The 27,567-nt window shown below is 41.1% G+C and overlaps 1 protein-coding gene and 1 long non-coding RNA gene across 2 annotated transcripts in view; one reads left to right on the top strand and one right to left on the bottom strand.

Moving 5' to 3' along the window:
• LOC115513709 (patr class I histocompatibility antigen, A-2 alpha chain) overlaps positions 1–15,000 on the top strand; it is a 30,941-nt gene extending 15,941 nt beyond the window's left edge. Inside the window, exons 7-9 of the transcript XR_004343613.1 lie at positions 13,659–13,706; positions 13,869–13,907; positions 14,648–15,000. The gene's annotated coding sequence lies outside the window, so the exon portion shown is untranslated. The remainder of the gene's footprint in view (positions 1–13,658; positions 13,707–13,868; positions 13,908–14,647) is intronic.
• Positions 4,513–15,011, bottom strand: LOC115513720. The gene is made up of 3 exons (XR_003968792.1): positions 14,928–15,011; positions 7,533–7,539; positions 4,513–4,522 (listed from the first exon to the last, which is right to left on the bottom strand). It is a non-coding gene; the product is annotated as an uncharacterized LOC115513720 (long non-coding RNA).
• Positions 15,012–27,567: the final 12,556 nt, after the last annotated feature.

Raw genomic sequence — 27,567 nt, 5'->3', positions numbered from 1 at the left:
TTGTAAATGAAAAAGAAAAATATTTCATTTTTGATGGCTGAGTAATATTCCATTGTATATATATGCCACCTCTTCTTTATCCATTTATCAGTTGGGCATTTAGGTTCTCTCCATAGTTTGGCTATTGTAGATAATGCTGCTATAAACATCGGGGTGCACATACCCCTTCGAATCTGTATGTTTGCATCCGTTATGTAAATACCTAATAGTGCCGTTGCAAAATTATAGGGTAGTTCTATTTTTAACTTTTTGAGGAACCTCCATACTGTTTTCCAGGTAGGTACACCGGTTTGCATTTCCACAAGCAGAGTAAGAGGACTCCTCTTTCGCCTATCCATGCCAACACCTGTTGTTTCTTTGTTATTAATTCTAGCCATTCTGACAGGTGTGAGGTGGTATCTCATGGTGGTTTTGATTTGTATTTCCCTGATGATGAGTGATATTGAGCATCTTTTCATGTGTCTGATGGCCATCTGTATGTCTTCTTTGGACAAGTGTCTATTCATGTCCTCTGCCCATTTCGTAACTGGATTATTTGTCTTTTGGGTGTTGAGTCTGGTAAGTTCCTTATAGATTTTTGATACTAACCCTTTATCCAATATGTCATATGCAAATATCTTATCCCATTATGTAGGCTGCCTTTAATTTTTGTTGATTGTTTCCTTCACTGTGCAGAAGTTTTTAACTTGATGAAGTCCTAATAGTTCATGTTTGCTTTTGTTTCCCTTGCCTCTGTGTCTAGTTAGAAGTTGCTCTGTCTGAGGTCAAAGAGGTTGCTGCCTGTGTTCTCCTCTAGGATTTTGATGGTTTCCTGTCTCACATTCAGGTCTTTCATCCATTTTTAGTTTATTTTTGTGTATGGCATAAGGAAGCGGTCCAGTTATGTTCTGCATGTTGCTGTCCAGTTTTCTCAACACCGTCTGTTGAAAAAACTGTCTTTTTTCCATTGGATAGTCTTTCCTGTTTTGCTGAAGATTAGTTGACCATATATTTGTGGGTCCATTTCTGCGTTCTCTATTCTGTTCCATTGATCTATAAGTTTGTTTTTGTGAGAGTACCATACTGTCTTGATGATTACAGCTTTGTAATATAACTTGAAGTCTGGAATCATGATACCTCCAGCTTTGCTTTTCTTTTTCAGAATTTCTTTGGCTATTCAGGGTCTTTTTTGGTTCTATACAATTTTAGGATTGTTTTTTCTATTTCTGTGCATAATGCTGGTGATGTTTTGATAGGGATCACATTAAATGTGTAGATTGCTTTGGGTAGTATAGACATTTTAACAATGTTTGTACTTCTAATCCATGAGCATGGACTGTTTTTCCATTTCTTTATGTCCTCTTCAATTTTTTTCATAAGTGTTCTGTAGTTTAAGAGTTCAGATATTTTCCCTTTTGGGTTAGGTATCTTATGGTTTTTGGTGCAATTATAAATGGGATCGATTTCTTGATTTCTCTTTCTGATGCTTCATTACTTGTGTATAGAAACACAACAGTGGGGTGCTGGGTGGCTCAGCCAGTTAAGCGTCCAACTCTTGATTTAGGCTCAGTCATGATCTTATGGTTGTGAGATCAAGCCCTGTGTTGGGTTCTGTGTGAGCATGTAGCCTTCTTGGGATTCCCTTCTCTCTCTCTCTCTCTCTCTCTCTCTCTCTCTCTCTCTCTCTCTCCCTTTGCTCCTCTCCCCTGCTAGCACTTTCTCTCCCTAAAAGAAAAAAAACCCCAAAAAACAAAACAAAAAAAGAAATGCATCATATTTCTATACATTGATTTTACATCTTGTGACTTCTGAATTCTAGCAATTTTTGGTGGAGTCTTTCAGGTTTTCTACATGGAGTATCATGTCATCTGTAAATAGTGAAAATTTGACTTCTTCCTTGCTGATTTGGATGCCTCTTTCTTTCTTTCTTTCTTTCTTTCTTTCTTTCTTTCTTTCTCTTTCTTTAAATTTTTTTTTTATTTTTTTTGGGACAGAGAGAGACAGAGCATGAACGGGGGAGGGGCAGAGAGAGAGGGAGACACAGAATTGGAAACAGGCTCCAGGCTCCGAGCCATCAGCCCAGAGCCTGACGCGGGGCTCGAACTCCCGGACCGCGAGATCGTGACCTGGCTGAAGTCAGACGCTTAACCGACTGCGCCACCCAGGCGCCCCTCTTTCTTTCTCTTTCATGTTTTTTTTCAATATATGAAGTTTATTGTCAAATTGGTTTCCATACAATACCCAGTGCTCATCCCAAAAGGTGCCCTCCTCAATACCCATCACCCACCCTCCCCTCCCTCCCACCCCCCATCAACCCTCAGTTTGTTCTCAGTTTTTAAGAGTCTCTTATGCTTTGGCTCTCTCCCACTCTAACCTCTTTTTTTTTTCTTCCCCTCCCCCATGGGTTTCTGTTAAGTTTCTCACGATCCACATAAGAGTGAAAACATATGGTATCTGTCTTTCTCTGTATGGCTTATTTCACTTAGCATCACACTCTCCAGTTCCATCCGCATTTCTACAAAGGGCCATATTTCATTCTTTCTCATTGCTACATAGTACTCCATTGTGTATATAAACCACAATTTCTTTATCCATTGATCAGTTGATGGACATTTAGGCTCTTTCCATAATTTGGCTATTGTTGAAAGTACTGCTATAAACATTGGGGTACAAGTGCCCCTATGCATCAGTACTCCTGTATCCCTTGGGTAAATTCCTAGCAGTGCTACTGCTGGGTCATAGGATAGGTCTATTTTTAATTTTCTGAGGAACCTCCACACTGTTTTCCAGAGTGGCTGCACCAGTTTGCATTCCCACCAACAGTGCAAGAGGGTTCCCGTTTCTCCACATCCTCTCCAGCATCTTTCTTTCTTTCTTTCTTTCTTTCTTTCTTTCTTTCTTTCTTTCTTTCTTTCCTTCCTTCCTTCCTTCCTTCCTTCCTTCCTTCCTTCCTTCCTTCTTTCTTTCTTTCTTTCTTTCTTTCTTTCTTTCTTCTTTCTTGTCTTATTGCTGAGGCTAAGACTTCCAGTACTATCTTAACTTGTAATGGTGAAAGTGGACATCCCTGTCTTATTCCTGACTGTAGAGGAACTGTAGAGACTGTTTATCCCCATTGAGGATGATATTATCTGTGGGTTTTTTGTATATGAACTTTATGATGTTGAGGTATGTTCCATCTATACTTTCTTTGTTGAAGGTTTTTTTCTCAAGAATGGATGCTGTGCAAGCGCCTGGGTGGCTCAGTCAGTTAAGCTTCAACTTTGGCTCAGCTCACGATCTTGCAGTTTATGAGTTCAATCTCCGCATCAGGCTCTGTATTGACAGTGTGGAGCCTGGAGCCTGCTTCGGATTCTGTGTCTCCCTCTCTCTCTGCCCCTTCCCTGCTCACACTCTTTCTCTCAAAAATGAATAAGCAGTAAAAAATATTAAAAAAAAAAGGAATGGATACTGTATTTTGTCAAATGCTTTTTCTGAATCTATTGACAGCATCATATGGTTCTTATCCTTTCTTTTATTAATGTGGTGCATCACATTGATTGATTTGTGAATATTGAACCACCTCTGCACCCCAGGAGTAAATCATACTTGATCATGGTGAGTAATTCTTTTAATGTTGGATTCAATTTGCTAGTATCTTGCTGAGAACTTTTGCATCCATGTTTATCATGGATATTGGTCTGAAATTCTCCTTTGTAGTGGGGTTTTTGTCTGGTTTTGGAATCAATATAATGCTGTCCTCATAAAAGGTGTTTGGAAGTTTTCCTTCCATTTCTATTTTTTGGAACCGTTTGAGAAGAATAGGTATTAACTCTTCTTTAAATGTCTGGTAGAATTCCCCCGGGAAGCCATGTGGTCTTGGACTATTGTTTGTTGGGTAATTTGTGATTAATGATCAATATCTTTGCTGGTTATGGGTTTGATCAAATTTTCTTCTTGTTTCAGTTGTGGTAGTTTGTATGTTTCTAGGAATATATCCATTTCTTCCAGATTGCCCAATTTGTTGGTGCATACATTTTCCTAGTATTCTCTTGTGATTGTATTTCTGTGGTATTGGTTGTGATCTCTCCTCTTTCATTCATGGTTTTGTTTATTTGGGTCCTTTCTCTCTCTCATAAGTCTGACTAGGGGTTTATCAATTTTATTAATTCTTTTAGCCCCTAGAGTGAAAGCTTCAGGACATGTGTTTACCTTACACCCAGTCACTCCTCAGGACACTCTTCAGAAGCTGGTCTGTGTTGCGATCTATTCACCTCCTGAACACTGCTGGTTCAGAGTTTCCTGGGTACCTGAAGGGTGTTACACCAGTATGGAACTCAGTATGGAAAACTGTAATCCTTAAATTTCTGTATGCTTTAACTTTCTTCTTTATAAGTCTTGGCTTTATAGTAATAAAATTGTTTTAATTAAAAAATAATTCTTCCAAAGAACCAGCTCTTAGTTTCATTGATCTGTTCTACTCTTTGTTTGCTTCTATATCACTTATTTTTCTCCTAATCTTTATTATTTCCTCTTTTTCTGCTGGCTCTACACTTTGTTTGCTCTTCTTTTTCTAACTCCTTTAGGTGTAAAGTTAGGTTGTGTTTTGCTTCTTGAGGTAGGCCTTATTGCAATATACTTCCCTCTTAGGACCACCTATGCTGCATCCCAAAGGTTTTGGACTGTCATGTTTTCATTTTCACTTGCTTCCATGTATTTTTAAAATTTCTTCTTTAATTTCTTGGTTAACCCATTCATTCTTTAGTAGGATATTCTTTAATCTCTATGTATTTGTGGTCTTTCTAAATTTTTGCTTGTGGTTGACTTCAAGTTTCATAGTGTTGTGGTCTTAAAATGTGCATGGTATGATCTTAATCTTTTGTACTTGTTGAGGGCTGATTTGTGACCCAGTATGTGATCTATTCTGGAGAATGTTCTTTGTGCACTCGAAAAGAATGTGTATTCTGCTGCTTTAGGATGGAATGTTCTGAATATATCTGTTAGGTCCTTCCAGTCCAAGGTGTCATTCAAAGCCATTGTTTCCTTGTTGATCTTCTACTTGGGTGATCTGTCCATTGTTGTAAGTGGGATGTTAAAGTCCCTTACTATTATTGTGTTATTATCAATGAGATTTTCAATGGTTAGTATTAATTGATTTATATATTTGGGTGTTCCAAGTTAGGGGGCATAATATTTATAATTATTAGATCTTCTTGATGGATAGACCCTTTAATTATGATATAGTGCCCTTCTTCATCTCTTGTTACAATTTTTGTTTTAAAACCTAGTTTGTCTGATATAAGTACAGCTACTCTGGCTTTCTTTTGATGTCTGTTAACATGATAGATGGTTCTCCATCTCCTCAGTTTCAATTTGTAGGTGTCTTTAGGTCTAAAATGAGTCTCTTGTAGGTAGCATATAGATGGATCTTGTATTTTTTACCCATTCTGATACCCTATGTTTTTTGATTGGTACATTTAGTCCACTTATATTCAGAGTAATTATTGATAGATATGAACTTAGCCACTGCCATACGGTGTTTCTGGTGATGTTCTCTGTTCCTTTCTAGCCTTTGTTGCTTTTGGTCTTTCTTTCCCACTCAAAGCATCCTCTTTCCCCTTTAACATGTCTTGCAGAGCTGGTTTAGTGATCACAAACTCCTTTAGATTTTGTTTGTCTGAGAATCTGTTTATCTCTCCTATTCTAATTTTTTTTTCAACGTTTATTTATTTTTGGGACAGAGAGAGACAGAGCATGAATGGGGGAGGGGCAGAGAGAGAGGGAGACACAGAATCGGAAACAGGCTCCAGGCTCTGAGCCATCAGCCCAGAGCCCGACGCGGGGCTCGAACTCCCGGACCGCGAGATCGCGACCTGGTTGAAGTCGGACGCTTAACCGACTGCACCACCCAGGCGCCCCTTATCTCTCCTATTCTAAATGACAGCCTTGCTGGATAAAGTATTCTTGGCTGCATGTTTTCCCCATTCAGCACCTTGAATATATCATGGCACTCCCTTCTGGCCTGCCAAGTTTCTGTGAACAGACCTACTGCAAATCTGATTTGTCTTTTCTTGTAGGTTAATGACTTTTTCCTATTGCTGCTTTCAGGATTCTTTTCTTGTCTGTGTATTTTGTGAATTTGACTATGATATGTCTTGGTGTGGGCCAGATTTTATTCATTTTGATGGGAGTTCTCTGTGCTTCTTGAATTTTGATGTCTGTTTTCTTCCCCAGATTAGGGAACTTTTCAGCTATCATTGCTCAAATAAACCTTCTCCCCCCTTTCATTCTGTTCTTCTTCAGGGACTCCTATGATACCAATATTAATACATCTTAAGGGATCACTGAGTTCCCTAAGTCTACATTCATGATCTAATACTTGTCTTTACCTCTTCTTTTCAGCTTCATTACTTTCCATAATTTTTCTTCTATATCACTGATTTTTTCCTCTGCTTCGTCCATCCTCGTTGTAATTGCGTCCAGTCAATTTTGCATATCAGGTATAGTACTTTTTATTTTGGCCTGAGTAGTTTTTAGTTATTTTATCTCTTCGGTAAGGGACTGTCTAGTGTTTTCTATGCTTTTTCAAGGCCAGCTAGTATCTTTGTGATTGTTGTTTTCAATTCTAGTTCAGGCATCTTATATCAGTTTTCATTAAACCCCTGGCCATTACTTCTCCCTGTTCTTTCTTTTGGGGTGAATCCCTCCATCTTGTCATTTTTTCTAGGTCACTTCTTTTTTGTGTGAATGTTAGGAAAGTCTGTTATATTCCTGCTCCTGAGAATAGTGGCTATATTAAGAAGAGGTCTTGGGGCGCCTGGGTGGCGCAGTCGGTTAAGTGTCCGACTTCAGCCAGGTCACGATCTCGCGGTCCGGGAGTTCGAGCCCCACGTCGGGCTCTGGGCTGATGGCTCAGAGCCTGGAGCCTGTTTCCGATTCTGTGTCTCCCTCTCTCTCTGCCCCTCCCCCATTCATGCTCTGTCTCTCTCTGTCCAAAAAATAAATAAACGTTGAAAAAAAAAATTTTAAGAAGAGGTCTTATACCGTCTTGGGCCTGGTGCTTCAGGAGGTGTTTCAGATTGTGCATTCTGCTGTTGTGTTTTGGCTGTTCCTTCCCTCAAGTCAGTCCTCTGCAGAGTTTCTTCTTGCCTGTGTGTGGGGTGTTTGGACCTTGTCCACTGTGTGGCAAATTTTAACCAGGTATGTTTTGGTCTGCTTGGTAGAAGAAGCTAGATCCTGTTTCCCCTAGAGCTGAATCTTTGAAGCACTATATGATCATAGACTTGGTGCATGCCAGGGGTTTGTGCTGGCATTCTGGGGGAGGGGCCTGCTGCACTGATTCTCTGGTGGACATGCCCTTCGTGGAAATGCACCTGCAGGACACAGGGGGATGGGGCTTTGTGTAAGCCTTCACTGGGGGGTACTGTGTTGCTCACTGAAGTCAGTCAGTGCTGATGGGGGGGGGATGGCATCGTTCTGTTCTCTCCTCCAGGGAGCAGGGAGTTCACACCTGCCAGTCTTCAGGAAGCCCCCACAGAAAAGCACACAATGACCCCTCTTGTGTCCCTGGTTTCCACCAGATCTCTGCCTTCACCCTGTCTGTGTCTAAGCTGTCTGTCTACCAGGCTGCACAGTACTCCCATGTTTCATCTCAGGCATGCAGCTGGGTTTCAAAACTCCAGATTTTAAGGATCTGTACAGCTCAGACTCATACTGAGCCTCTGAGGGAGGATCTTGCCACACTGTGATCTGTGCTGGTTTGTCCCAGAAAACAGTTGCATGAATGCACAGAGGTTTGGCATTTATGGTAAAGTGCAGCAAAAAGCTGGTACCAAGGTTTGCTGCTTTCAACCGGTGTCTTTGTTCCTATGCTAGTGAACAGGGCAGCACTTTGGTGGTGCTAGTTCTTTTGTCCTTGGAGATGCCATGCCACTACTCCCAAATACACTCCTAGAAAGGCAACTGTTTCAACCTGAGCGATCCAAGGGATCCTCAGATTACACTGTCTGCTCCTGGGTCTCCACCCTCCTTCCCTTCCAGAGCACTACTGAGCCTGCCAGGCAAGACCCCAGTGATGGTGCAGATTTCTAAAACCTCAGAATTTGAGCTCCACTGCTTGTGAAAACTTGCAATAGTGAGCCCCTCTCCTTTGGTTTTGGGGAAGTGTTTTTCTTGTGCAATCCCCTGCGCGTGCTTTCTCTCTCTCTCTGTCTGGCTCCTCTCTTCGTGACCAGGACTCTCTCCCCTCTACAGCACCTGAAATTCTCCCCTCACCCCATCAACTTTCCATAGCTCCTATCTTCCATGATGTGCTGTTTTTCTGCCTCTGGTTGTGTAGTCTTTAGATTAATTTCTTGGGTGCTCAGAATGATTTGATCTTTATCTAGCTGTGTTCAAGGGATAAGGTAAGCTTAGGGTTGTCCCTACTTCTCTCCCATTTTAACTCCTTCTCTTGCAAATTATATATCTGATAAGGGGTTAATACCCCAAACATATAATTAACGCATACTGTTTAACATCAAACCTCCCAAACGATATGATTAAAAAATGGGCAGAAGATGGGGCATCTGAGTGGTTCAGTCAGTTAAGCATCCAACTTCAGTTCAGGTCATGATCTCATGGTTCAGGAGTTAGAGCCCCGCGTTGAGTTCTGTGCTGACAGCTCAGAGCTTGGAGCCTGCTTCAGATTCTGTGTCTTCTTCTCTCTCTGCCCCTCCCCAACCTGCACTCTCTCTCTCTCTCTCAAAAAGTAACTAAACATTAAGAAAATTTAAAAAAATGGGCAGAGGATTTGAATAGACATTTTCCCATTGAAGCAGGCAAATAGCCAACACACAAATGAAAAGATGTTCAAAATCACTACTCATCAGGGAAATGCAAATCAAAACCACAATGACATATCACCTCACACCTGTCAGAATGGCCAACATTAACAACTCAGGCAACAACAGATGTTGGCAAAGATGCAGAGAAAGAGGATCTCTTTTGCACTGCTGGTGGGAATGCAAACTGGTGCAGCCACTCTGGAGAAGAGTATGGAGGTTCCTCAAAAAATCAAAAATAGAACTATCCTACGACTCAGCAATTGCACTACTAGGTATTTATCCAAGGGATACAGGTGTGCTGTTTTGAAGGGGCACATGCTATAAACCAAAGTAGTCCTAAGAGGAAAGTATATTGCAACACAGGTCTTCCTCAAGAAGAAAGAAAAGCCTCAAATACCCAACCTAACCTTATACCTAAAGGAGTTAGAAAAGGAACAGAAAGCAAAGCCTAAAGCCAGCAGAAGGGAAATAATAAAGACTAGAGCAGAAATAAACAATATAGAAACAAATAAAACAAAACAAAACAACAACAAAATAACAGAAACAGATCAATGAAACTAAGCTGGTTATTCAAAAAAATTAATAAAATTGATGACCCCCTAGCTAGACTTATCAAAAAGAAGAGATATAACCCAAATAAATAAAATTGTGAATGAAAGAGGAGAGATAACAACAAACACCACGGAAATGCAAACAATTATAAGAGAATATTATGAACAATTATATGCCAACAAACTGGGAAATATGAAAGAAATGGATAAATTCCTAGAAACATACAACCTGCAAAAACTGAAACAAGAAGAAGTAGAAAATTTGAACAGATGCATAATTAGCAAATAAATTGAATCAGTAATCAAAAATTTCCCAACAAACAACAGTCCAGGGCCAGATAGCTTCCCAGGGGAATTTTACCAAACATTTAAAGAAGAGTTAATACCTATTCTTCCCAAACTGTTCCAAAAAATAGAAATGAAAGGAAAACTTCCAAACTCATTCTACAAGCTTAGCATTACCTTAATTCCAAAACAAGACAAAGACCCCACTAAAAAGGAGAATTATAGACCAATATCCCTGATGAAACTGGATGCAAAAATTTTCAACAAAACACTAGCAAATTGAATTCAACAGTACATTAAAAGAATTATTCACAATGACCTAGTGGAACTTATTCCTCGGCTGCAGGGCTGGTTCAATATTTGCAAATCCACAAGGTGATACACTCATTAATAAAAGCAAAGAACAATATGATCTCAATAGATGCAGAAAAAGCATTTGACAAAATACACCATCCTTTCTTGATAAAAACCCTCAGGAAAACAGGGATAGGAGGAACATACTTCAACATCATAAAGGCCATATATGAAAGACCCATTTGGAATTCTCTGTCTCTCTCTCTGCCTCTCCCCCACTCACTTTCTCTCTCAAAATAAACAACAACAACAAAAATATTCTCTCTTTCCCTCTGCCCCCTCCCCAACTCGTGCAAGCACTGTCTCTAAAATTAAAATAAATCTTAAAAGTAAAATACAACTAAGGGGCACCTGGGTGGCTCAGTTGGTGAAGCATCTGACTTCAGCTCAGGTCATGATCTTGAGGTTCATGAGTTCTAGCCCTGAGTCAGGCTCTGTGCTGACACCTCAGAACCTGGAGCCTGCTTCGGATTCTGTGTCTCCCTCTCTCTCTGCCCCTCCGCTGCTTGCACCTCTGTCTCTGTCTCTGTCTCTGTCTCTCTGTCTCAAAAATAAATAAAACATTTTTAAAAATCTAATAAAAAATAAAAACACAACTATGAATCCTCTATTTTATTCCCCCTTTGCTTCTTTGTTTTGTTTTTTAAATTTCACATATGAGTGAAATCAATAAACAAAGAGAAAAAGGGAGAGAGAGAGAAACAAAGAAATAGACTGTTAACTATACAGAACAGACTGATGGTTACCAGAGGGGAAGCCGGTGGGGGGATGGGTGAAATAGTTCGTGGGGATTAAGAATTACACTTGTGATGAGCACAGAGTGATGTATGGAACTGTTGAATCACTGTATTGTACACTTGAAACTAATATTACACAGTATATTAACTAAGTAGAATTTAAATTAAAACTTAAAAAAATTTTTTTAATGTTTATGTATTTTTGAGAGAGAGAGACAGAGTGTGAGATGGGGAGAGAAAGAGAAAGACACAGAATCCAAAGCAGTCTCCAGGCGCTGAGCTGTCAGCACTTAGCTGACCTGGGGCTTGAACTCACAAGCTACAAGATAATGACCTGAGCTGAAGTTGAAGTTGGATGCTTAACCGAGTGAGCTACACAGGCGCCCCTAAATTAAAACTTAAAAAAAAATACAACCATAAAAGATATATATATATATATATATATATATATACACACACACACACACACACACACACATACATATATACACAAATACATATATATATATGTGTGTGTGTGTATATATATATATATATATATATATATATATATATATATATATATTTAGAAAGTACAACAACTTAGGAGCTTTATGAGTCTGATTGCAATATTCTTAGACACATTTCTACACCAAGGGGCTAACTAAAATCACTACAACCAGAGTGAGGCCAGTGAACGAAGCTGAGTGGATCGCAGGTCACGAGTCTCCCTATCTCCCATGGGCAGGACAGTGTCTTCTCTAGACTCTGGTTTGGAGCTTCCTCTGGAGGCCTCAGAATCCAACCCTGACCCTCCATCCAGGGAGTCTCCGCAGGGATTCCTCCACTGTTGAATTGGAAACTGGTTGTGACCAATCACCACGCCCCATCATTGAGGCAGGCAGGCAGGGGGTGCTTCAAGGGAGTGGGACTATGTGCAAGGCTGACTTTGGGGGCATGGCCAGGGTCTCACCTTTCAGGTGACCTATGGTTGCCCGGTGGGTTCGTGGGTTCTTATGGACCCCTGCTCAGTAGACATTGGCAGTTCACCTGCAACTGTGCCTGAATGAGGACCTGTGTTCCTGAACCGTGGCGGACACACACAGGTCACCTGCCACAAGTGGCAGGCGGCCAGTGTGGCGGAGCACCATAGGAACTACCTGGATGTGACGTGCATGCGTGGTATAGGCTCCGCAGGTACCTGGAGAAAGGGAAGGAGAGGTTGCAGCGCGCAGTTGGGAGGGTCACCTCAGCACTTCTGCGATCTCTCCAGAGACTAGGGCTGTGCTCCCCGGAAGAGGGGAGGAAAATGGAATAGATGCCTGAATACCATAGGTCAGGAGTCTAGGGATTAAGCCTTGGCTGTTCAGATCCTCTGCCAGAAGAGTGACTAACTAGCCTAGAGGTCCAGCTCTTCTCTCAGAAACAATGAAGGGATCCAGTCCCCCAGGGATGGAGAAAGAAACCATCCATCCCTGCAATAACCAACTAGCAATACCCTCTGATTCTCTGTTAGCAGCTTTAAGAATTGCGGGGGACTTTCTCTCTCAGGCCTTGTTCTCTGCCCCATGTACTATGTGTTTGAACTTTTCTGAGTCACTCTGCTTCCACCCAGGTCAGAACCAGAAATCCCTTTCTTCCCTCAGAGAGCTGTAGCCTCCTAGTCTGTCCTGTCTTGTCTTCATCCTAGAACTTTTCAAGGAATAAGAAATGATCTCAGGTCCCTGTGTCCAGGCTGGCATCTGGGTTTTGTGCTCCCTTCCCCCACTTCAGTTGCCACATCCATTCTCAGGATAGTCACATGAATGCTGCTGGTGTGACCTATGACCAAAGCAAAATTTTTTTAATTTTCTGAGCCTTTTTCTCAGATTCCCCAAAGACACACATGACCTACCACCCCACCTCTGACATGAGGTGACCCTGAGGTTCTGGGCCTTGGGCTACCCTGCAGAGATCACTCTGACCTGGCAGCATGACAGGGAAGACCACACCCGGACACAGCGCTTGTGGACACCAGACTTTTGGGGGATGGGACCTTCCAGAAGGGGGCAGCTATGGTGGTGCCTTCTGGAGAGGAGCAGAGATACACGTGCCACAGGCAGCATGGTGGAGCTGCCTAAGCCCCTCATGCTGAGACAGGATAAGGGGGGAGACCTGGACATAGACCCTCTTCTCAGAGGAATCAGGAGCCCTTGTGGAGAACTCTAGCAGGGTGGGGGCTGATGCCTGGGGTCAGGGCCCTCACCTTCCTTCCCCTTCCCAAAGTCGCTTCTCAGCCCTCCATCCCCATCATGGGCATCATTGCTGGTCTGGTTCTCCTTGGAGCTGTGGTCTGGCATTGAGATCTGGAGGAAGAAGAGCCCAGGTAGGGAAGAGGTGGGAGGATCTGAGTTTTCTGACTCCACTGAAGGGTTTCAAGTCCAGGTGGCAGATTGTCCTGCTTTGTTAATAAGAAGTACCATCCACATGCATGTGCTTGCTCATTCTGGAGCTGACTAATAACACTCACACTTTTAGTAAATCACATGTGAAAGTGAAGGGCAAATTTTCACCCTAATGAATCTGATGATGGGGACCTGATTCCCAACAGTCATAGGACAGAAAGGAATTCCCCTGCTGAGGACAGACTCCAGAAGTGCAGTTGGTCTGGTCCACACACATGTACTTTTCTTATGTTTTCTGATCCTGCCTTGGGTATGGTTAAGAGTTCTGGAAACTTTCCTGGGATCCAGGACTAGGGAGATTCCTTTAGGACATCATAGCTTTCTCCCTGGCCTCTGTCATGATGCCTTCTTCCCACAGGAGGAAAAGGACTGAGCTACTCTCATGCTGCATGTAAGTATGGAGGGGGTGATCCCAGAAACCCTGGGATAGTGTAGACAGGACCCCATGGGGAGCTCACCCCCCACCATAGCTCCTCCTTTAGTCTCATCTCCCGTGGCTTTGATCATGTCCTGTTTGTTCTACCCCAGGTGATGATGGTGCCCAGGGCTCTGATGTGTCTCTCACAACTCCTAAAGGTAAGGCCCTGAGAGACCTGAAGTGTGGGGTTGAGCAGAGGGGACACGACTGGGTTATGGGGATTCTTTGAGTGGGACATTTTGAGCATATGGTGGGCTGCTCATAATGTCACCACTTAAAGCAACTGACTTGAATTTGTTCATGATTATTTTCTTTCACAGTGTGAGCCAGCCACCTTGTGGGGGACTAAGTAATACAAGGTTAGTTCTTAATCCCACTCCCCATTGTGACTTCAGGAATCTCTGACTGCACTTTCTTTCTGCAAAGTGTGTCTGAATGTGACTTAGCATAATGAGAGGAGGTGGAGAGACTGGCCCAACACGCTGCCCACCACGACACCTCCCCACATTGACCTTTGCCCCTTTCTAATCTACTTTCTTGTTCTAGCAGAGGCAGGACTAGATGTCTCTATCTCTGTCTTAACTTCACATTGCACTGAGTTGCAACATTTTTTATATTGAAAATAAGAATCTGAATATAAATTTGGTTTTTTTTTCCACATTCTTATCATGGGGTGTTGCTTTATGGGTTATTTAGAAGAGATGATTCCTTAAATTTGAGAACAGAAATAAATGGAAGCACTGAGAACCTTCCAGAATACACATGTTTGCTGTGCTTCGTCTGTTGCATGTGGTTACAGGAGAGGCTGTGAGGCACCAGCATGGATGGGACTGTGACCAGTTGGTGCTCAGTGCATTTTGGGCTTTGACATGGTCACTCCTAAGCAGAGTCATTTTCTCTGCTCCTTTGTCCTTGTCTCTTCAGTGGAACTTTGTCCCACCAGGATCTGTGATGACAGGGACTGGGACATCACCCAGGCCTGTGCTGTGTCCAGGACAGAGATAGTTTATGTGGCCAGGTCAGCCTAAGGTCAGGCTTGGGTTAGGCCCCCAGCCCCCATCTTTGAATTTTTGATTTTTTTTTCTTTGTTTCCTTAAAGGATTGTGCCCATTCCTGCTCTTATTTTGAGCAATGGGGAACACTTATAGACTGTGTGGTTATGAGAGATCCAAACACCAAGAGCTCCTGAGGCTTTGGGTTTGTCACATATGCCACTGTGGAGAAGATGGATGCAGCCATGAATACAAGACCACACAAGTTGGATGTAAGAGTTGTAGAACCAAAGAGGACTGTCTCCAGAGAAGACTCTCAAAGACCTGGTGCTCACTTAACTGTGAAAAAGATTTTTGTCAGTGGCATTAAAGAAGATACTGAAGGACATCATGTAAGAGATTATTTTGAACAGTATGGGAAAATTGAAGTGATTGAAATCATGACTGACCGAGGCAGTGGCAAAAAGAGAGACTTTGCTTTTGTAACGTTTGATTACCATGACTCAGTAGACAAGATTGTCTACAACACCATACTGCGAATGGTCACAACTGTGAAGTAAGGAAAGCTCTATCTAAGCAAGAGATGGCTGGTGCTTCATCCAGCAAGGAGATCGAAGTGGTTCTGGAAACTTTGGTGGTGGTCATGGAGGTGGTTTTGATGGGAATGACAACCTGATAGTCTGTTATAGGATCCAGCTCTTGTCTACACCAGTTTATACTTACAAATAAGTGGAGTGGCATTGTAGGCCGGTGAAGTGACTACTCAAAATGTCTTTTCCCTGTGTTTGTTTTTACTAGATTTTAAAAATCCAGTCTGTGCACTGACATTTTATATTAATTTTTTATACTTCCTCATACTTGGATATATTTCTAAGGAAAGGATCCCTAACATTTATCCAGTTTTTTTTTGTTGTTGTTTATTTATTTTTGAAAGAGAGAGAGAGAGAGAGAGCGTGTACAAGCGGGGGAGGGGCAGAGATAGAAGTGGGACAGGGTATCTGAAGTGGGCTCTGCACTGACAGCAGTGAGCCCGAGGAGGGGCTCAAACCCTTGAGCCATGATACCAAGACTTGAGCCGAAGTGGTACACTCAACCAACTGAGCCACCCAGGTGCCCCTAACATTTATCAGTTTTTACGTAACACCTCCAAAAAGCTTTTTTTTAAAAAATCTAGTTTCTTAGTTTAAAGATAGTTCTACTCAAATGTGGTCTACAAATAGCTGATCAGCAAATTGTTTAGTAGACTCAAGGGAATAATATAAATCCTTATATTTTGCTTATAAGGAAACCTTTGTAGAGCTTTCCAGTTTACTCTCACTCTCCAGTTCTTATGGTGGGCTGGTAACAAAACATTGTAGACTGGTATAGACTAGCGTTGGCTCACAGACTACAAATAGCTTTAGTTTAGATGGACTTGCTTCCTAGCACCTGTCCTGGTCAGGTAAATACTAGTTATTATCATTATTTAAAAAAATTTTTTTAACGTTTATTTATTATTGAGAGACAGAGAGGCACAGAGCATGAGCAGGGGAGGGGCCGAGGGATGGAGAGACACAGAATCTGAAGCAGGCTCCATGCTCTGAGTCGTCAGCACAGAGCCTGATGTGGGGCTCAAATTCACAAACCGCGAGATCATGACCTGAGCCAAAGTCGGACGCTTAACTGACTGAGCCACCCAGGTGCCCCAAATACTAGTTATTATTAAGAAGTTAATGAGGTTCCATTTTCAGTAATGTGGTCTTTTTTAATTGCAGTATAGTTGACACACAGTGTAACATTAGTTTCATGTGTACAACATAGTGATTTGACAACTCTACGTGATGCTATGCTCACCACAATGTATAGCTACCATCTGTTATCATACAATGCTATAACAATACCACTGACTATATTCTCTACGCTGTAGCTTTCACCCCTGTGACTTAAATAAAAGCCTGTACCTCACAGTTCCCCTTCACCCATTTTGCCCTTCCCCCACTTACCTCCCCCTGACAACCATCAATTTGTTCTCTATGAGTCTGTTTCTACTTTTGTTTGTGTTTCATTTGTTCTGTTTTTTAGATTTCACAGGTAAGTGAAATCATATGGTATTTTTCTTTTTCTGCCTGACTTATTTCACTTAACATAAGTCCATCCATGTTGCCAAAATGGCAAGATTTCACAATTTTATGGCTAAGTAATATTCCACTGCATATATACTCCACATCTTCCCTGTCATCCATTGATGGACACTAAGGCTGTTTCCATATCTTAGCTATTGTAAATAATGCTACAATAAATATAGGAGTGCATGTATCCCTTTGAATTAGCGTTTTTGCTTTTTCAGGTAAATACCCAGTAGTGGAATTATTGGATCATATGATATTCCTATTTTTAATTTTTCCACAATTCCCACCAACAGTGTACAAGGGTTCCTTTTTCCCCACATCCTCACCAACACTTGTTATTTCCTGTCTTTTTTATTTGAGCCATTCTGACAGGTATGATATCTCACTGTGTTTTTGTTTCTTTTTTTTTTAATTTATTTTTTTAACTTACATGCAAGTGAGTTAGCATATAGTGCAACAATGTTTTCAGGAGTATATTCCTTAATGCCCCTTACCCATTTAGCCCCCCCCCCCAATCCCTCCAGTAACCCTCTGTTTGTTCTCCATATTTAAGAGTCTTTTATGTTTTGTCTCCCTCCTTGTTTTTATATTATTTTTGCTTCCCTTCCCTTATGTTCATCTATTCTGTGTCTTAAAATTCTCATATGAGTGAAGTCATATGATATTTGTCTTTCCCTGACTGACTAATTTCGGTTAGCATAATACCCTCTAGTTCCATCCACCCAGTTGCAAATGGCAATATTTCATTCTTTTTGATTGCCAAGTAATACTCCATTGTATATATATATATACCATGTCTTCTTTATCCCTTCATCCACTGATGGACATTTAGGCTCTTTCCATACTTTGGCTATTGTTGATAGTGCTGTTATAAACTCATTTTTTCCTTGTTGATCTTCTGTTTAGGTTATCTGTCCATTGCTACAAGTGGGGTGTGAAAGTCCCCTACTATTATTATATTACTATTAGTGGGCTTCTTTAAGATTTTTATTAATTGAGGGTGTCTGGGTGGCTCAGTCAGTTGAGTGTCTGACTCTTGATTTCGGCTCAGGTTATGATCTCATGGTTTGTGAGATCAAACCCTGCATTGGGTTCCATCCTGATGGCGTGGAGCCTGCTTGGGATTCTATCTCTCTCCTCTCTCTCTGCTTCTTCCCCCTCGCTTGTGCTTTCTCTCTCTCTTTATCTTAAAATAAAATAAACATTTAAATTTGTTATTAATTGATTTATATATTTGGCTGTTTTCACATTAGGGGCATAAATATTTGCAATCGTTAGAGAGAGAATGTGAACAGGGAGGGGCAGAGAGAGAGGGAGACACAGAATTTGAAGCAAGCTCCAGTCTCTGGGCTCCGGGCTATAAGCACAGAGCTTGATGTGGAGCTTGAACCCACAAACTGTGATATCATGACCTCAGCCAAAGTCAGACACTCAACCGACTCAGTCTCCCAAGTACCTGGAAATTGTTAGATCTTCTTGTTGGATAGACCCTTAATTATGATATAATGCCCTTCTTCACCTCTTGTTACAGTCTTTGGTTTAAAATCTAGTTTGTCTGATATCAGTATGGCTACTCTGGCTTTCTTTTGGCATCCATTAGTATGATAGATGGTTCATCATCTCCTCACTTTCAATCTGCAGGTGTCTTTAGGTCTAAAATGACTCTCTTGTAGGCAACATATAGATGGATCTTTTTAAAAATCCATTCTGATATCCTATGTCTTTTGATTGGAGCATTTAGTCCAGTTACATTCAGAGTAATCAGTGCTGGATATGGATTTGGTGCCATTGTATTACCTGTAAAGTTGTTGTTCCTGTAGATTGTCTCTGTTCCTTTATAGTCTTTGTTGCTTTTGGTCTCTCTTTTCTTCTCAAAGAGTCCCCTTTAATATTTCTTGCAGAGCTGGTTTAGTGTTCATGAACTCCTTTAATTTTTGCTTGTCTTGGAAACTATTTATCTCTCCTTCTATTCTGAATGATAGCCTTGCTGGATAAAGTATTCTTGGCTGCATATTTTTCCCATTTAGCACATTGAATATATCATTTCCCTTCTATCTGCCAAGTTAGTGGTCTGCTGCTAATCTTATGTGTCTACCCTTTTAGGTTAAGGACCTTTTGTCCCTACCTGCTTTCAGAATTCTCGTTTTCTTTGTATTGTGCAAGTTTTACTTCTATATGTCTCGGTGTTGACCTGTTTTTGTTGATTTTGAAGGAGTTCTCTGTGCCTCTTGTCCTTGAATGGCTGTTTCATTCCCCAGATTAGGGAAATTCTCAGCTATAATTTGTTCAAATAAACCTTCTGTCCTTTCCCCACTTTTCTTCTGGAACTCCTATGATATCGATATTATTGTGCTTTAAGGAGTCGGTGAGTTCCCTAAATATACATTTGAGATCTAACAGTTTCCTTCCCCTCTTCTTTTCAGTTTCATTATTTTCCATTTTTTTAAGAGAGGGAGAGAGAGCATGAGTGGGGGTGGGGCAGAGAGAGAGAGGGAGAGAGACAGAATCATAAACAGGCTGCATGCACCAGTGCAGAGGCCTACACGGGACTCCATCTCATGACGCTGAGATCATGACCTAAGCTAAAAACAAGAGTTAGATGCTGAGATACCCAGAGGCCACCATAATTTTATCTTCTATGTCACCTATTCATTTTCTGTTTCTTCCATCCTTGTTGTGATTATATATAGTCAGTTTTGCATTTCAGTTACAGCATTTTTTCTTATTTTGGCCTGGCTGGTTGTTAGGTCTTTTGTCTCTGAGGCAAGGGCTTCTCTGGTGCCTTCTATGCTTCTTTAAAGCTCAGCTAGTATTCTTATGATTGTTGTTCTAAATTCTTGTTCAGATATATTGCTTGTATCTGTTTTGAGTAAATCCATAGTTGTGATTTCTTTTTGATGTTTCTTTTGGGGACAATTCCTCCATCTCATCATTTTGTATAGGTTTCTGTCTTTTGTGTGTTATGAAAGCTTGTTATGTTTCCTGCTCCTGAGAGTAATGCTATATTAAGAAGGGGTATTACACTGTCCAGGGGCTGGTGCTTCAGGAAGTGTTTCTGGTGTATGCTGGGTGCTCTTGTGTTTGGCTGCTTTTTCCTTCAGGTTAGTTCTCCGTAGTGTTCTTCCTTGCTTGCAGTGGGGAGTTTTTGGACCTTTAACTAGGTGTGCTTTGATTTGTTAAAATAAACCTGATTAAAAAAAAAAAAAAAAGAAAGAAACCTGAGCCATTGATGTTCTATTGTATTCCTCTGCTTATAATCTCTTGTCCCAGGCATCCATGGGTCTGCATTTCACCTATAGCTTTCACAGGTTTTAGCACTTATTACCTTCTGCAGATGTTCCCAGCATGAGATATATATTATACTAGGTTTCCCTATGTGAGTTCTGAGTCAGATAAAACAGAGAACAATCCCTTCCCTGGGTAGCCAAGAGGTTAGAATGTTGAAAGTAGGTTCTACTTTGTTCCTCCCAGCCTGCAGAAAGAAAGTGGGAATTGAGCTCTTTGTCCCAAATGCCCCATGCCATCCTGGAGTGGGAGTTGGACAAAGATGAGTAAAATGTCACAACATTTCCTACCATTTTGAATGTTACTTTTCTTTTTTTTTTTTTTTAATTTTTTTTTCAAGTTTTATTTATTTTTGGGGCAGAGAGAGACAGAGCATGAACGGGGGAGGGGCAGAGAGAGAGGGAGACACAGAATCGGAAACAGGCTCCAGGCTCTGAGCCATCAGCCCAGAGCCCGACGCGGGGCTCGAACTCACGGACCGCGAGATCGTGACCTGGCTGAAGTCAGATGCTTAACCAACTGCGCCACCCAGGCGCCCCGAATGTTACTTTTCTTGACTGGATGTTTGCTTGGTGGCTATACCTCTTTGAGCAATTTCCAGAATTCCTATATAGTTATTTTTGTCAGTCTCTACTTATTGTTTCAAACATTTTTGTGGAGGAATAGGGCCTAGTCTACAATCTTACTGATGTCCTGAGCAAGATTCTTCCCTTTGTATTACAATATAATAATTCAGAGCTTGATATGTAGATGAACCTGAATACCAGAAATATCAATGTATCAGTCAAGTTACCTCGAAAAACTGAATAGTATCAGGGAAATACAAATCAAAACCATACTGAGATATCACCTCATGGCAGTCCGAGTGGCTAAAATGAACAAATCAGAAGACTATAGATGCTGGAGAGGATGTGGAGAAATGGGAACCCTTTTGCACTGTTGGTGGGAATGCAAACTGGTGCAGCCACTCTGGAAAACAGTGTGGAGGTTCCTCAAAAAATTAAAAATAGATCTACCCTATGACCCAGCAATAACACTGTTAGGAATTCACCCAAGGGATACAGGAGTGCTGATGCATAGGGGCACTTGTACCTCAATATTTATAGCAGCACTCTCAACAATAGCCAAATTATGGAAAGAGCCTAAATGTCTATCAACTGATCAATGGATAAAGAAATTGTGGCTTATATACACAATGGAATACTACTTGGCAATGAGAAAGAATGAAATATGGCCTTTTGTAGCAACGTGGATGGAACTGGAGAGTATTATGCTGAGTGAAATAAGTCATACAGAGAAAGACAGATACCATATGTTTTCACTCTTATGTGGATCCTGAGAAACTTAACAGAAGACCATGGAGGAGGGGAAGGAAAAAAAAGTTAGAAAGGGAAGGAAGCAAACCATAAGAGACTCTTTAAAACAGAATAAATTGGGGGTTGATGGGGGATGGGAGGGAGGGGAAAGTGGGTGATGGGCATTGAGAAGGGCACCTTTTGGGATGAGCACTGGGTGTTGTATGGAAACCAATTTGACAATAAATTTCATATTAAAAAAAGAAAAACTGAATAGTATATATATTTATCTTATAGAAATATATTTATATTATATATTTTATATATAAATATTGATAAACATAGATATAGCTGATATAGATATAGATGATATAGATATAGATGTATCTCCCAAATCTTTATCCCTGAAAGGTCTGGGTCATTAATAGTCCTGCCTGAATAGTTTTCCATTGACTTTAATTAGAGGTCATGATAGTACTAAGTGATGCCCTAAGTTATCTTCTCTATTTTAGACATACTCTTTCTTAGCATCACTGTGTAGTAGCAGCTCAACTGCCCTTGATAATCATGATCAATCACTCCAGTCAGTACAATAATTACTGTCTTTGAGTGTTTTGAGGCATGACGAGCCAAAGTGGGTGGGTGGTAGTCTTAAATTCCATTTCAATGGAATCATTGCTGTGTCTTCTAGTGAAAGCATTCCTCTCTTTGGAACTGATACCTCTAAGCCACATAGCATAAGGTCATGTGGATAGGGAGCAAAAATGTTGCTAGTGGATCCCTAAATAGTGAGTGGTGTCACTTCCATTTCCACATCCTTGATTTCTGAACCTGTAAATCCTGGCTGTGAGAGAAATGGCAGCATATATTGGACTCTGTTTAGAGCTCCCTGGAAAACATTGCCCCAAATCTGCAAGGGATTAGCACCTAGATGGCACTCTGAGTCTTCAAAAGGTCATTCTTCATTCTATCAAGCTAGCTCCTTCAGAATAATGAAGAACATGGTAAAACCAATGAATTGAATGCCCATGAACACCTTGCCATATTTTATTTGCTGGAAATGAGTTGCTTGATCAGGAGCAATGCTGTGTGGAATACCATAATAGTAGGTATTGCATTCTGTAGTCCATAGATGTTGTTTGGCAGAATCATTGGTAAAGGCAAGTACATATCCAGAGAAAATGTCTATTCTAGTTAGAGCAAAACGTTGCATGTTCCATAATGGAAGCAAGTCCAATGTAATTAACGTGTCACAGGTATCTGGATGATTACCCCAGAGAATATTGTCATATCAGGGACTCAATGGTGGTCTCTGCTGTTGGCAAATTGGGAACTCATCAGTGGCTGTAGGTAGGTTGAGATTAGTGGGGAGAAATCTATGTTGCTGAGCCTATGTATAATCTCCACCCCTGTCATCATGGCCACTTTGTTCATGAGCCCATTAAGCAAAGAGGCTGATAGGATTCCATAGGATGAGTCATCTTATCCACTGTATTAAAATCATCCCTTTCTGAGGTCACCTTTTGATGGGCATTTGCATGGGACATAAATATCTTTACATTTTTGTCCCCAGAGAATTCTGTCCACACACCTATTCCCCAGTTCTTCTTGCCACCAACTTTTCAGTCATGTTCCTTTCAAGTCCATCCAGTCAAAGCACTGGCCATAGCCTATGAATTGGTATACAATCACACCTCTGGTAATCTCTCCTTCCAAACAAAATGTACAACCAGCTGCATTACTGGGAAGATTTTCCCTCACAACTGTCCTTAGGAGATGACCTTGAAAGGGGCTGTCATGCTGCTATTCACTTTTGTAGTGCCTGTGTACTATGCAGAGCTATCTATAAACCAAGCCTGACTTTTCTCTTCCTTAGGCAACCATGTGCAGGGAATTCATAAATCCAGGCTGGGAGAGATTAGGTAAAAATGTAGAAGGAATTGGGGCAGTGGACATTTGATCCATTTCCTCACATAATTTACACATGTCTTCAGAGCCTGGTTGAGCCCAATACCATTATATTTGGTGATGGAGTGCTGCTATATACAACCAACTTTATGGTTTGGTGAGTTGTACAAACCCAGTTCATTATGGGCAATTCAGATGGGGGACAAGTTATTCTCAATTGATGGCAGAACTTTGCCCCTAAATCCTGTGTGCACACTGTTATTCACACATAGGGGTCTCTGCCAAACTCCAAAGAGTAGCTATATCTGTCACAATTCAAGCATGCGTGGACCTGCAAGATCATATAGTCCAAGTGGCAAAGCAGCTTGTAACCAGCCTGTACCTGTAGTTCTCTTGTTCTTGGCCCTGCTCAAAACTAACGGTTTTTCAGATCACTCAGTAAATGAGCTAGAGTACCACACATAAATGAGGCATATGCTGACCCCCAAATCCAAAGTGGACAACTAGGCATTATGCCTCTTTTGTGGCTGTAGGAGGGGTCAGATGTAACTACTTACCTTTCACATTAGAAAAGGTATGTTAACATGCCCCAGAACACTGGACCCACTACAAATTTCATTTAGGTGGAAGGCTCCTGAACTTATCAGATTTATTTCCCACCCTCTAACACACAAATGTCCTACCAACAAGTCTGTAACAGTTGCTACTTCTTGATCACTAGATCCAATAAGCAAAATGTCATGAATGCAATGTACCATTGAATGTCTTGTCGTAGGGAAAGGTGATCAATATTTCTGCAAACTAAATTATGACATAAGGCTGGAGAGTTAATATACCCGTGAAGTAGGACAGGGCAGGTATATTGCTGGTCTTGCTAGTTGAAATCAAACTGCTTCTTGTATTCTTTATCAACAAGTATGGAAGAAAAAAGCTTTTGCCAGATTGATAGCTGCACTCCAGGTAACAGGAAATATGTTAATTTTCTCAAGGAAACCACATCTGGCACAGCACCTCACTGGGGTCACCCTCCTGATTAAACTTATGATACTCCACTGCCATTGATCAAGACTTATCTGTTTTTTGCATATACCAAATAGGCAAGTTGAAAGGGGATGTTGTGAGAAACATTACCTCTGCATCCTTATGTCTTTGATGGTGACACTAATCTCTTTATTCCCTCCAGGAATGCACTATTGCTTTTGGTTAACTCTTTTCCTAGGTAAAGGCCTTTCTAGTGGCTTCCACTTAGCCTTTCCTACCACAATATCCCTCACTCCACAGGTCAAGGAACCAATGTGAGGGTTCTTCCACTTGCTGAGTAGGTCTATTCAGATTATGTATTTCGGAGTTGGGGGAAGTGACTAAGTTCAAGACTCACAAGGCCTGCTGTGAGAATGACCTGAGCTAAAACTTCATTCATCACCTAACCTCCAGACTGTGACCGGTAGCCCACAGTGCAGTTTTGGGTCTCCTGGAATTAGTATCAGCTCAGAGCCAGTGTCTAGTCTTCCCTCAAATATCTGATTATTGCCTTTTCCCCAGTGCATAGACACCCTAGTAATATGCCATAGGTTCCTTTAGGGAAAGCTGGGACAAAGATTAACAGTATAATTTTTTTGCAATATACCAGTGTCATTCATAAAGTGGATCCAGTCCCCATTTTGTTCATAGGGTCTTGGGTCTATAAACTGGCTCAAGTCTGGGAATTGACTGAGGAGGCTCTCTGTTTGGGTGATTCCATTTAGAACTCTGCTCACCAGATCTAGAACACTTCTGCTTATATAGATCAAATAAGGGTTGAGTAGATTGCCCATTTGTTTAAATTTTAGGGACATCATCCATGGTCAACTAGCCATTGCCAGTCAGACTATCGTGATTAATACTTTAAGTATGCTGTCCATTATGGCAACCCTGCATTTGGTGATTAAGTGCCTCCTCTTGGACCCTGCCACCCCAGGTTACAATGATCTACATTGCCTTTAGGAGTCCTAGTTCAGGGGCCCCTGGGTGGCTCAGTCGGTTAAGCATCTGACTTTGGCTCAGGTCATGATCTCGAGGTTTGTGAGTTCAAGCCCTACACTGGGCTCTGTCCTGACAGCTTGGAGCCTGGAGCCTGCTTCAGATTCTGGGTCTCTCTCTCTCTCTGCTCTTCCTCCACTTGAGCTCTGTCTTTGTCTCTTTTTCTGAAAAATAAATAAACATTAAAAAAAAAAGAGTTGCAGTTCAGGGCAGTACTTCTCATGGTAATTCCTGACCTACAGAGAAGAGTGACCACAGAGTTCTTCAAGGAAGCTGGGCTTCCCCTCACTGAAAGATGTGTCCTCTAGACCCTCTTAACATGAATAAGCATGTATTATAAGACAAATCTATTCTAACATTCTAATTTCCCTAAGCCTTTGGGTATCTTCCTCTACATTATATGAAGGCAATTCTGGCATTTCAAATTTCTTTAGTGTAGACCACATTTTGGTCCATGTTTCAGTCAACCAAAATACAACCTGTTAGAACCTTGTCTATCTCCTTAAGCTACAATATTGAGTCCAGAATCTCTTCTAGTGGGCTCATGTCAATAACTATAGACTCACCCAACTTTACATTTCTTCTACCATAATTCCAGACCCCTAATGTTCATTCCCACACATATTGCCTGGATTTCTTTATTCTTTCTTTCTTTCTTTCTTTTTTTTAAAATTTTTTAAAGGTTTATTTATTTGAGAGAGAGAGAGAGAGAGAGAGAGAGAGAGAGAAGTGGAGAGAGATAGAGACACAGAATCTGAAGCAGGCTTCAGGCTCTGAGCTGTTAGCACAGAGCTGGTCACGGGGCTTGAACTCACAGGTCATGAGATCATGACCTGAGCTGAAGTCAGACACTCAACCTACTGACTGAGCCACCCAAGTGCCCCACATGTTGCCTGGATTTCTGTCTGTATAAATTAGAAAAATCATGCAGTGCTTTTGGGGTGAAGCTCACTCCTAATGGTTTACATTATCAATCTTACCTTTCAGGGCCTGCTGGGACTAGAGTGTAGTTATAGGTCTATAAGCAAATGAGCGAGGGGTAGGAATCAGTCCTGAGAGGGGAATCAGCAGTGACTTACAAGGTGACTACCTCAGGGGAGGCCATTACAGTGTCCACAGGCAAAGCAGGGTTAACTTCCTCAGATGGGGGTCAAAGGACTGATTCTACTGTTAAAGAAGACTGTGCAGAATTTGGGAGTTCAATGTCTCTAGTTATCAGGATCTGTCCATATGTTCCTATTCCAATTTTCAGGATCCCACTCCTTTCCAATAAATGCCCTCACTTTAACAGAAGACATAATATCAGGTTGGGAATTCAATTTGTAATTTATCCACTTGCGAGATGAGACTGCAGGTTTGGTGTTTGGAAAGTTAAGCTCTGGCAACAGAAGATGAATTTTTGTTTCAGAGCAGACAGAAATTTTCAGGTGATTTACGTGGCCCTTGAGCTGGGAAGTTGAATCCCTGAGCCCATCCTTTCCTTTTCTTAATTTGTCTAACACAATTAGCAGCAGTCAATCTTATTATGTTTGTTAGTTTGATGAAAGTGTTCTAATATATCAAATACATGGTCACCTATGTACTTTGCCTTTTATAAGTATTTGATTAGAGTATCCAGTTGTGACATTCTGAGTATCTCTACTGCCATGGATTGTCAAGTGCCCTTTTTACTACTTAAAATAAAGTCATTAGTGCCTTTAAATCTTATCAGATTGAAGAACCGATTCCAGAAACCCCATAATCATTTCAGGCCTTAATAAATATTAAGGAATTAGCTTATACAATTGTAGAGAGTGGCAAGCACGAACCCTGTATATGTTATCAGAATGGAAATTCAGACAGGAGTTGGTGTGGTAGTTCTGAGGCAGAATTTCTTCTTCTCTGGAAACCTCAGTTTTTGCTCTTAGGGCCTTCAACTGAGTAGAATAGGCCCACTCACATTATCAAGGGTAACCTCAATTTACTTAAAGTCAAATGATTTCAGATGTTAACCATATGTGCAAACCCAATCCTAACATGTACAAAATGTCTTCACATTACCACTTAGATTAATGTTATTAAAAAACTGGGTGCTATAGCCTAGTCAAGATGACATAAAACTAATCAGCATACATAAGGTATGAAAAGGAGATAATCGTTCAGTGTGTGAGAAAATAATAAAAATTTAATTACTCCCTAAGCTCTAAGTAAGTTGTTTCATTGATTTGTGTTTAGCAAATATGGGGATAAAAGAAATAGTAAACAAAAATTTATGTCCCTTAAAATTTCAATAAATTACAAAAATCCCTTCATGGGTGGCACTGTGTATACCCATCACATCCATCTGGTTTCACATGTAGAGACATTAACATTGGCTAGTGGGTTCAGGTGATGACCACCTTATATCCAACCACTATAAAGTCCCCTCATCAC

The sequence above is a fragment of the Lynx canadensis genome, chromosome B2 (assembly GCF_007474595.2).
Source record: "Lynx canadensis isolate LIC74 chromosome B2, mLynCan4.pri.v2, whole genome shotgun sequence".
In the NCBI taxonomy this organism is placed as follows: Eukaryota; Metazoa; Chordata; class Mammalia; order Carnivora; family Felidae; genus Lynx; species Lynx canadensis.
This window is presented reverse-complemented; position numbering and strand designations above follow the sequence as displayed.